At 41.9% G+C, this 11,669-nt stretch overlaps 1 protein-coding gene across 2 annotated transcripts in view; it reads left to right on the top strand.

Annotated features, from left to right (window-relative positions):
• The first annotated feature begins 201 nt into the window (after positions 1–201).
• Positions 202–11,669, top strand: part of PRRG2 (proline rich and Gla domain 2) — a 34,753-nt gene continuing 23,285 nt past the window's right edge. Inside the window, exons 1-2 of one of the 2 annotated variants that reach the window (XM_075605751.1) lie at positions 202–355; positions 556–675. The gene's annotated coding sequence lies outside the window, so the exon portion shown is untranslated. Of the gene's footprint in view, positions 461–555; positions 676–11,669 lie in introns of both variants that reach the window. The other variant, XM_075605750.1, reaches the window with a different exon arrangement.

Raw genomic sequence — 11,669 nt, 5'->3', positions numbered from 1 at the left:
ATAACGCTCTGGCTATGCAGGAAGCATTTACACTTGTTTGATCTGACGGGAAATATATTTCCCTCTATGGTTTTGGCACAGGGAGAGTCCCTTCGGTATGCAGAATACTAGCATGCACCTGCCCCGCGGCCTTTGTGTTCAGCATTATACCTGTTTCTCAGCTCGCCACGTGACCACGCTGACACCGCCCTCTCCTTGCAGCTACCTGAGCCTGTCAGCCAGGGTCCTTATCAGTGGGGCTGTGCTGGAGAGCGAGAGGGGGGAGTGGAGAGGACACAGGAAAGGGAAGAACAGTGTGAATCAGTGCTGGACAGTAGCTCTCGAGCCTGGGGAAAAAAACAGCACTGCAAAGGCGGTGGGTGGGGGGGTTTCTCTCTTGTAAAACAAGTGCAATCAAAGTGATAAAAGCTGTGTCCATAAACCAGCGCAATGCCCTCTCTCCTGGGCTAGAAGATCAAGGGTGCGTCCTAGAATAGCCCAGCCTCTGCCTCTACTCATTTCGACATGTGCATGGAAATTATTGATTATTTTTCATTTTCTTCTTTACCTTGACAGAGTTGGTAATCTGATCACACAGCGCGCTGCTCCTTTATTTTGCTGAAGCAGACGGAGGACACGAGGCAGGCGGGAGATCTGTCTTTAGGGCGACTCTTGGCGTGATCTAACCTCACACCGGTAAGTGGCTGCCTGGTGTATAACTGGTAGCCCCGTGTGTTGTACGTGTGCGGTTGATGTCCCTCTGTAGCGCGCTGTAACCTTTCAGATCAGAAGTCCGGGTGACACATTCCCCCCCCTGGAGCATTACAACTAGTCAACCACTTCAATAACAATACAGCCAAACAAAGACATCCAGGGGTTTTTAATCCCCGGGGATTGTAACACAGCACATGAATGTTTGAAGTCGCCTTGTAAAAAAATAAAAAACTTGTCATTTTATTAACCCCGTCACTGCCGGAGCAGCTGCAGAATGCACTGCAGACCTCCAATAGTAAAGGTTTTACTAGGCAGTTGCAGGAGACTGTCAGTGAAAGGGATTTTTATTATTATTATTAATAGCCACCTTTTTCCAAATCCAATTTATTTCGCCTCCTTTTGTTGCTGTCTGGTAGGGAAGAGTTAAATTTACCAGCTGATCGTAAAAAAAATTGAATATATATATATATCATTTGTGGCTTAACTGGGACATATGTTCAGCTTGTGGAGATGTCATGAAGCATTGTGTAATCATTTGAAATCTTAGATGGCTGTAGTTGGACTGTCTGTGTTGATTTCTTTTCTTGCTCCTAAGAGAAACAAGGCGGATAAAACCCCTGCAGGTGCTTTCGCTTTCTGCTTCTCTTGGCGTTGGATGCACCTGTTGCATTTTCTTACATTTGTTTTCCGCACTGACTGATCGAGCCCCGGATCCCACCGACCTTCAAAGTACACATTGGCTCTGTAGACTTTGTGTTGACGCTTCGGTGTGAAATGGCCATGTGTGTATTTACATAGTTACATAGTAGATGAGGTTGAAAAAAGTTCAACCTATGCTAAATTCAGACAACAGATACTTTATTCTATATCTATACTTACTTATTGATCCAGAGGAAGGCAAACAAAAAACCCCATTAAGGGGAAAAATTAATTCCTTCCTGACTCCCAAGAATTGGCAATCGGATTAATCCCTGGATCAACATCCTTCCCATGTATACTTATTTGGTATATCCCTGTATACCTTTCCCATCTAAAATGATGTCCAACCTTTTTTTGAACAAATCTATTGTATCTGCCATCACAGTCTCCATGGGTAATGAATTCCACATTTTAACTGCCCTTACTGTAAAGAACCCTTTCCTTTGTTGCTGGTGAAATTTCCTTTCCTCCAACCTTAAGGGATGGCCCGAGTCCTTAGTACTGCCCGTGGGATTAATAGTTCTTTTGAAAGCTCCTTGTATTGTCCCTGAATATATTTGTATATAGTTATCATATCCCCTCTTAGACGCCTCTTTTCTAATGTAAATAAATCCAATATAGCTAGCCTCTCCTCATAAGTTAGAATGTCCATCCCCTTTATCAATTTGGTGGCTCTTCTCTGCACTCTCTCTAGTTCGATAATGTCTTTTCTTAGGATTGGTGCCCAAAATTGTACTCCATATTCAAGGTGTGGTCTTACTAATGCTTTGTAAAGGGGCATAATCAGTGTTCGACAAACCTATACATTTGCTCGCCCCCGGCGAGTGGATTTAACATCGTGGCGAGCTCCTATTGGCCCAAGCAGCACACGTTTGGTACTAGGTGGCGAGTAGATTTTTTGGTGATTTGTCGACCACTGGGCATAATTATGTCTACTTCCCTTCCATCCATTGCCCGTTTGATGCAAGATAAGATCTTGTTTGCCTTTGCAGCTACTGCATGACATTGGGCACTATTGCTAAGCCTGCTGTCTACAAGCACTCCTAAATCCTTCTCCATCAAGGATTCCCCCAATATATCTCCATTTCATTTGTAAGTCGCCTTTTTATTCTTGCATCCCAAATGCATAACCTTACATTTATCTGTATTAAACCTCATTTGCCATTTACCTGCCCACGTTTCCAGTCTCTCCAAGTCCTTCTGAAGAGAAATTTCATCCTGCTCTGATTCTATTACCTTACACAATTTAGTATCATCAGCAAAGATGGAGACTTTGCTCTCGATCCCAACCTCAAGGTCATTAATAAACAAGTTAAAAAGCAGGGGTCCCAGTACCGATCCTTGAGGTACTCCACTCACGACTTTAGCCCAACCTGAAAAAGTTCCATTTATGACAACCCTCTGTTGTCTGTCCTTTAACCAGTTTTCAATCCAGGTGCATATATTATTACTGAGTCCAATTTTCTTTATTTTGTACACCAACCTCTTGTGTGAAACCGTATCAAAAGCCTTTGCAAAATCTAAGTAGACCACATCAACTGCATTACCCTGGTCTAAATTCCTACTTACCTCCTCAAAGAAACAAATAAGGTTAGTTTGGCAAGATCTATCCTTCATAAATCCATGCTGACTATTACTAATAATTTTGTTTTCCATTAGGTATTCCTGAATATTATCCCGTATTAAACCTTCAAGTAGTTTCCCTACTATTGAAGTCACGCTTACAGGTCTGTAATTCCCTGGGTATGATCTAGCTCCCTTTTTAAATATAGGCACCACATCTGCTTTACGCCAATCTTGTGGTACCGAGCCTGTGGAAATGGAGTCCTTGAATATTAAATATAATGGTTTTGCTACTACTGAGCTTAACTCCTTGAGAACTCTTGGATGTATGCCATCGGGGCCAGGTGCCTTATTTACTTTAATTTTTTCAAGTCGCTTATGAACTTCTTCCTCAGTTAACCAATTGGTCATTAATATGGAGGTTGTGGCTTCCTCCTGTGGCACTACTATTGAACCTGATTCTTCCCTAGTAAACACAGAGGCAAAGAATTTGTTTAATACCTCTGCTTTTTCCTTATCTCCAATAATCTGCCTACCCATCTCACACTGAAAGGGTCCTATATTTTCTTTTCTCATTTTTTTGTTATTAAGGTACTTAAAGAACTTTTTAGTGTTGACCTTACTTTCTATTGCAATCCTTTTTTCATTATCCATTTTTGCTAATTTGATTGCCCTTTTGCAATTTTTGTTACATTCCTTATAATTCTGATACGATGTCTCTGTCCCTTCTGACTTAAAGAATCTAAACGCCTTCCTCTTCTTGTCCATTTCCTCCCCTACCTGTTTATTTAGCCACATTGGTTTTGACTTAATTCTTTTATACTTATTACCCAAGGGTATACACTGATAAGTGTGTTTTTCTAACAATGTTTTAAAGACTGCCCATTTATCTTCTACATTTTTCCATGCAAAAACATCATCCCATTGTATTACTACTAGATTAGACCTCAGTTTATTAAAATCTGCCTTTCTAAAGTTTAAAGTCTTTGTTGAACCCAAGTAATCTGTTTTTTGATCATTTATTTCAAATGAGACCATGTTATGATCACTGTTACCCAAATGTTCCAGGATTTGAATATTTGTTATTACTTCTACATTGTTTGATATGACCAAATCCAGAACTGCCCCTCTCCTGGTTGGTTCCTCAATAATTTGGGTCATTATAATTATTTGCTACAAAGTATATACCAGGGGTAGCCAACTCCAGTCCTCAAGAGCTAGCAACAGGTCAGGATATCCCTGCTTCAGCACAGATTGCTCAATCAGAGGCTCAGTCAAAGATTGAGCCACCTGTGCTGAAGCTGGGATAGCCTCTAAACCTGACTTGTTGGTAGCTCTTGAGGACTGGAGTTGGCCACCCGTGGTATATAATATGTAATCTCACAGGTAAAGATCGCTTCTCCCCACTGGTCAGGGTGTGACCCGATCACCTTTTGCTCTCAGATTTCTCCGCCTATTGCTCCCCCTTTTCGTGTGTGGCAATAAATGATCGGCCTGTGATTATTTTATCTGGCTGCGTTCTGTACCCTTTTTTTTTTTTTTTACAATGTTATCAACCAGCATGTTGAGAGAAGTGGGGCAAGGAAAGGGTTAATCGGCTCGCTATGAGAGCTTTGGAAGAGGCAGTTCCACATGGAGGCCAAGTTGCAGTAATATGTTTAAAAAAAAAAGAAGAAGAAAATAAGAATGTAACATTTTATTGTGAGTGCAGATCCTGAAAAGACTCATGAACAGTGCAGTCTGAAGTTAAGGGTGAGTTTGACTACTCCTACTGTATGTTAAGTTGATCTCTTCCTTTATCCTGCTCCTTGGCTTCACTGGTTCAATCGCATGGATGGGACATGCATTCATCTGATGGCTGTAGTTGGGTGAAGCAAATAAAATGTTCACACACACATCACGACAATTTACGACGTTAAACATATCAGCGCCATAAATTACATTTGGTCTTTGTGACACCTTTAAACTTTCACATGAGCGTGACCGGCCCCCCGGAACTGTAAAGACTTTCTTTTCTGTTCCCATCATGTTCACAGCTTCCTACAAAGAGATAACTTCCGCCAGTCGACATACAGTAAGACCACACGTGTGCCAGCTCTGGTGTCAGTGGAAGTCATTAGGACACCATTGGGTTCAGTTGTCCTGCTCTGAAACTGGGGAGTTTGCTTAAATAGGAGACTTGATTGCTTGACCCTCAGTCCCAGCTTTGCGTCTTTCAGCCATTCACATTACATCCTTTTTCTGCTCTGTTATGGATTGTCCTACAGTACAGAGATAATGCACTTTCCTCACAGTTTCTGAGATATCATGGATATTGACTCTTTCGCTGTCAAGAGGGGCGAGCAATGCATTGCAGAGCAAAAGTTTTACAAAAACTGTCCTGTTTTGCGTGAACTCATGCAAGAAATCAGTCCTGGGTAGGATATGAGGGCATTGGGTATTAGTGAAGTGCAGGAGTTGGTTTATTGTTGTAGATATCCAATGGATAGCATATAAATGGAAAAAAAAAGGGGGAAGATTAAGTATTTTTGCCACTCGCGTGGTGTCTATGTCTTGTCTCTCATACGGAGCCCACTAATCATTTTCCGGGGCCTCCCGCTTTGGGAAACACTGGGTTAGTGGAATTCTAAGGAAAAAAGGGGGGAAATATTTTTAACGTGATGTACTTTAATTCTTGTGCAGTAGAATGGCCATGCAACATGAAAGGGTTAATACAAAAAGGAGGAGGTTTATGTTGAAGTTTGAATGGCCCACATGGATCACAGAATAAACCTCTTTCAGGGTAGCCCAACTTCTTCAGCGGTTCTTAAGTACATTTTGATTTTTTTAAATTTGATGTTTAGCAGCAGTGCGAGGTCTATGCTGCCCTGTCAAATGTCACGCAATATGCGTGAGTCATTCTCATTAGGGCCATGTCAAAGTCTCATACAGCATGAGCTTAATCTCACGGTGCTGGGAGATACTGACACACAGCTGAGGTCCCGCCCACAGCGCCACAAAACCCACCCCAGGCAGGAATCGGATGTTCTGTTCCGCAGATGGGCAGAGTAATTTTCTTTTAAAAATCCTTAAATTACACTTTTTTTTAACTGTTTATTTATGGGGTACAAAATGAAAAAAGGGTTAGGCATTAAACAGTACAGTAAATGATATACCTCAGTCATAGCCTTTGCGTGGTTATCATATGAACATCCTTAACATTGACTACCACACATATGTAAAAGTAAAAATTATACAAAGTATTATCTCCTGTTCTCTCACTCGGTGTAATGGGTGCTCGCCACAAACAGGACAGAACCGCGAGGCTGAGGTGGGGATTCAGAATACATCAACCTGCAGCCATGAGACTGCGTCTGGTATGCAGATTCGTAGTCGTGTGGCCGGGTCAGGGTAGGAGAAGTAGAATAGTATGATACTCGCCGTGGTCTAGGGTTGGAGAGGTAGAATGGTCGTTGTGCGTAGCCAAGGTCTAGGAGTAGAGACGGTGGGGGTCCAGGAACAAGCCGAGGTCGAGGGTACTAAGAAACAAGACAGGTTAAGCAGGATTGCACAAGACAAAGCAGGACAAGGCAGGCTGGGTGATAGTGGGTAGCACTTCATACGTGAGACGAACTATTATGCTCAGTCGATTTGGAGCAGGGATCGGTGAGCATTTAAAGGGCTGTAAGCCAATCAGAGGAAAGGCTGCAAGTGGTGATGTCATCCGCCCACTCGATCGTCAGGAGGCAGAGTGAGCACCGCAGGTGAGGAGGATGAAATGATATCCTGCGGCCAGAGTTTAACTCCTTGTAGAGTCCTTTTGCCTGATAGCAGAAGAACGACCCCTACGCAGAATCCTGTTAGGGTGAGGTGTGTCGCGGGACCTAAGACCGATCCTCACACTCTGGTCCACTCCTAGATAGTCCTCTCCTCCTCCGAGGGCCCCTTCAACAAGGCCTGATTCACGTCGTAGCCTACCCTGCCCTCACTAGTGAACCATGGCTCCCAAATTTGAGAATATCTGGGGGTATTATCCCTCAGTTAAGCCATTATTTTCTCCATCGTTTATGTGGCAAACACTTTTAATGGAGTTTACATCTGGCACCGTTTGCTCGTTCCAGCATACTGCAATACAGCATCTTACTGCAAGAAAAATGTGTAGTATTAACGTATGACATACTGGGTACTCCAGGTGCGGGGGACGCCAGCTATGGGTCTAGAACTAGAGTGGGAGTTAGAACTGTGTTGGCAAGGGCGAAGACCATTAACTATGGTGGGACAATTACTGGGCAAGGCCACCAGGTATGATAGAAGGATCCATGCCGTCAACACACTCGGAAACATAACAGAGAGTTCGCACCATTGATAGCATGCATATGTACAGGGGTCAAATACAACCTGAACAACATCTTATGTGCATTTTCTTTAATGAGTACAGGTGGAGCTGGATGCAGCTGCTTGACATATCCCTTGCCATTCTTCCAGTTCTATGGTTTTGGCTTCACATTTTAACTTATATGGGCATTTGCTACCTGGGGTCATATTCAGTAATAATTGATGGATCAGGGAGATCAACCCTTTCTCTCGAAATCTGGAGTCGTATATGTCTTTGAAATATGTAATAGTGGCTTAAATTCCACTTTTTAAAGAAAATGGGATTTCTTTTAGAAAGCTTCCTTCTTGCTATTCGAACAGCATTGCTGAAATATTTCTAAAATGCAAAGAACTTTGTCCTAATGTTTAATACATGTAGATCCTTGTTTTTTGTTTGTTTTTTATAATTGAGCACAGTGCCACCATTTTGTTTCTTGTGTTTTTGAAAGACCTAAAGCAGTATCAAAATGCATTTCATGCCAACGGAAGTGAAAGGGTTAAGGGTAAATACACGAAGGGGGTGAATGAAACCTGCCCTTTTGTGCCGGTTAAGATTTTTTTCAAATTGTCTGTCTCCCAGAATAAAGAGTGAACGTGTAAAGATACGCTTTGCAGCGGTCACTGCCAACCCAGCACAAAGCGCCTTTTCTACAGCGCGCAAGGGCAACACTTCATCTCTGATTACTTACTGTAACCGGTGTGTATTCATTCAATTAAGTTTGTAGCAGTTCATTTTCTTAGAGTGCTGAATGGGAAAAAAGTTACAAGCATATTAACCACTGCGCAGCACAGCTTACAATCTAGTTGACGGCCCAAATATACTTAGTGGCAGTACGCCCTAAAACCAAAGCAAATTAATGACATACGCAGTTTTCTTTGGTTAAATGTAATAATACGTTTATTTCATATAGCGCTTTTCTCCCAATGGGACTCAAGGCGCTTCACAATTGCAGTATTGTGCGCAGTAAGCAGCATTGTACGTAAGATTTTTACGGACTCACAAATGTAGTTGATGACTTAAAACAAAATGGGAAACATTTAGAGCAGTGGTAGGCACCACAATATATCTGAATGTGCGGCCCTTGCACCCTCAAAAGGGCTGCATATTACCCACAGCGGGTATATAGATGTATATCTATCATCCCCTTCAGCCCTTGTTGATCCAGTGCTGGATGAAGCCTCCCCAAGGATCTTCCAGGTATTGCGGTTGCAGCCTTTCTTCTCCATGTTGCTCTAGCAATTTTTCTGATTTCATCCTCCCATCTTCCTTTTGGGCGTGGTCTTTTCATTTTCCTTGGAATCCCGTTGAGTACTATCTTTGTCCAACGATGGTTATTTCTTCTTGCGGTATGTCCGGCCCACTGCCATTTTCATTTCATTACCTTTGGGATTTATGTCACAGACTTTTGTTTTTGGTTTCGAACCCATTAATTATTTTTCCTGTGTCTTCAGGGAATACCCAGCATACATCTCTTTAGACTTCTTTGAGTAGTCTGAAATGTATTAATTATGTTCGCATTAAGGGTCCAAGTTTTCCATCCATACGTGAGCACAGGCAGAATATACAGGTGGAAGACTTTCCTCTTCGGCACAGTGGAAGGTTCCGTTGGATGATTGTCTTGTTTCCTCCAGATGCGCTCTATCCCATCTTCATTCTTCCATTGATTTAATTGAAAAGGTTTCCATCCATTGTTACTTGTCGGCCAAGGTAGACATAGTCTTCGACTTCTCCTATATCTCGATCTTTGACACATTTGTTGCAGATCACTTTGACTTTGGTCTTGCTGAGATTCATATGGGCCCCCACATTCTTACTTGGCAGTGAGTTTTCCGATTTGTTGCTGAAGGTCTTCTGGACTTGTGGCAAAAATAACAATGTCACCTGCAAATTAATAATTACTTTTATATAGCGCTTTTCGCCTAATGGGACTCAAAGCACTTCAGTTACAAAAAGGGGAACATAAGAAAACATTTAAGGTTAAAAAGAAGGAAAGATACAAAACAGGAGGGGACAGTACTGTAGCTATTAAATGCCAGACCGGTTGTTGATCTTTAATTAAATGCCTGGGTAAACCCAGATTCCCAGAGAGGGGGCCTCTCGAACTGTCCAAGGCAGACTGTTCCAGAGAGTGGGAGCAGTGTGGCTAAAAGCTCGGGCCTCAAAGCAAGTCAAGGAGATTCTGGGAACTGTTGGGAGTCCTTCACCTGCAGATCGAAGTGAGTGAAACTAGAGTGTGGGAAACTAGAAGCTCTCTCAGATAGCTGGGACCCGGGTCATGTAGTGCTTTGAATGTCAACAAGCCAATCTTGAAATAAATCCACAATTTTGCAAGCAGACAGTGCAGAGAATGGAGAACAGGTGCAGCGTTTCTAGAACGGGTCTGGTTAGCTAACCTGCCTGCAGCTCTCTGTACTACTTGTAGGTGATTCAAGTATTCTGTTTATTTTTGTTCCTTCCCAGCCCTTTGAAGACAACTTTTCTGATAGATGTTGCCTTACTAAATTATGAAAATAATAAAGTTAGGACACTGCCTGGTCATTTCATAACTCTATAACACCCACCCCTACAGGCGTTACTTTTTCCCCCAACCGCTACTGGTGAGTTCAGTGCGCGTCTTTCCCCGCGCGGCCAAGGGCAGAGATGAGAACAACCAAAGAATATAGCGGCCAAGCAGAAGATAACATTGAGCTCAAAGCGTTTGCAAATCATTCATCACTCATTATGACGTGACACTTTCATACTGGATTTTGACGACCCAGTATTATAAAAACTTTAATGTGGAAACGCTAATCATTAGCTAAATATCTGGATTATTATTTATGGCCAAGAGTCCAAAAATTGGCAAGATATGACAGACTTTTTCACTAAAAGTGAGGGACTTAAAGATCTGACAGGAGATGACTTTACGTACAGTACGACTGATGTACAGAGCCATGAAGGGATTTGCAGCATACAGGGAGAACTCCGCAATGAACAATATAGCAAGACATTTGTACTTTTTCTGGTTGAGTTGCTTAGATTTGTTCTGGCGAAGAACGATTGTAGGTTTCAGGATGATAACCTGCAAATTCAGGGGATGGGGACAAATATGCCAATATTTTCATGGCAGCGATTGAAAAACAGATGTTTTTGAGCAGCCTCGAGATTAGTCCCCATATTCTGTGTTGGTATAGATATGCGGACGACCTGTTCATACTATGGAAGAGGACCAGTGAAGAAGGTAATTAAACCATGCAGGTAGCTAATGAGATACATGAGACGATAAAATCTACGTATGAATTTAGTTCCACTAATATTCATTGTTTGGATGTCATGCTAATCAAAAAAAGATGGGGGGAATAACTATGGACCTATACAAGAAACCAACAGGTAGGAATAATATGCTAATGGTTAAGAGTTTTCATCCACTAGGTTTAAAGACTGGTCTCGCTAGAAGCCATCTTCTAAGAGTAAGGAGTATAACCTCTGCTGATGCATTATGAGATAAGAGCGGATTAAATGATTTGAGACATTTGCTACAGTAGTAGGGGGTGTAATAAATATGAACTTATTAAACAGGAGGAACAGGTGAGGAAGAATCAGCGACATTTCTAAAACCAAAATCAGGTCATATGGAGGAAGGAGACTTCCCTTTATTTCAGCATTTCATAACAATCTGGTAGATGTAAAGATTATTATTTTTAAATATTGGCCCCTTATGCATAGAGATACACTCTATGGAAGATGTTTCCAGGAACCTCCATTATTTTCATATAGAAGGGGTAAAAATATAGAAAATTCATTAAGGGAGCTATTAAAACAAAAAAATCTATAATATCGCCTAAATAGAAAGGTACATTTCCATGTCTGCATTGTAGAAATTGCAATAGTATTAAGAAAGGGGGTGTAGTTGCACACCCCACAAAGGGCTTTAAAATCCCATTGGCGTATTTTTCTACATGATCCAAAATGTGTGATTGATTTACCTACTTAAATGTCCATATGGGCTTTATGTGGGCTGAACCAAAAGACCTGTAAACCAACGTATTTTTGAACACAATGGTAGTATTCGGAACTATAACCCCCGAGAATGAAAACAAGAGAGGAAACACTTTTATTCTGCAAGACATCATTTGGCACAATTACAATGGATGGTTCTTGAACACATTTTCCTCCCAGAAAGCGGTGGAAATAAGGAAAACATTCTCCAAAGAGAACTGCATTGGATAATACAACTTGATACCGTGGGCCCAAAGGGGTTAAATGGGGAATAACACAACAGATGCTTCCAGAAGTGTGTATGACTGTGAGGCAGAGTCAGCACAGTGTATCCTCATGCACACAGAAACAATGTAGACATGATGGGCAAAAGGTATACGGC

The sequence above is a fragment of the Ascaphus truei genome, chromosome 6, assembly GCF_040206685.1.
Source record: "Ascaphus truei isolate aAscTru1 chromosome 6, aAscTru1.hap1, whole genome shotgun sequence".
NCBI classification, from domain to species: Eukaryota; Metazoa; Chordata; class Amphibia; order Anura; family Ascaphidae; genus Ascaphus; species Ascaphus truei.
This window is presented reverse-complemented; position numbering and strand designations above follow the sequence as displayed.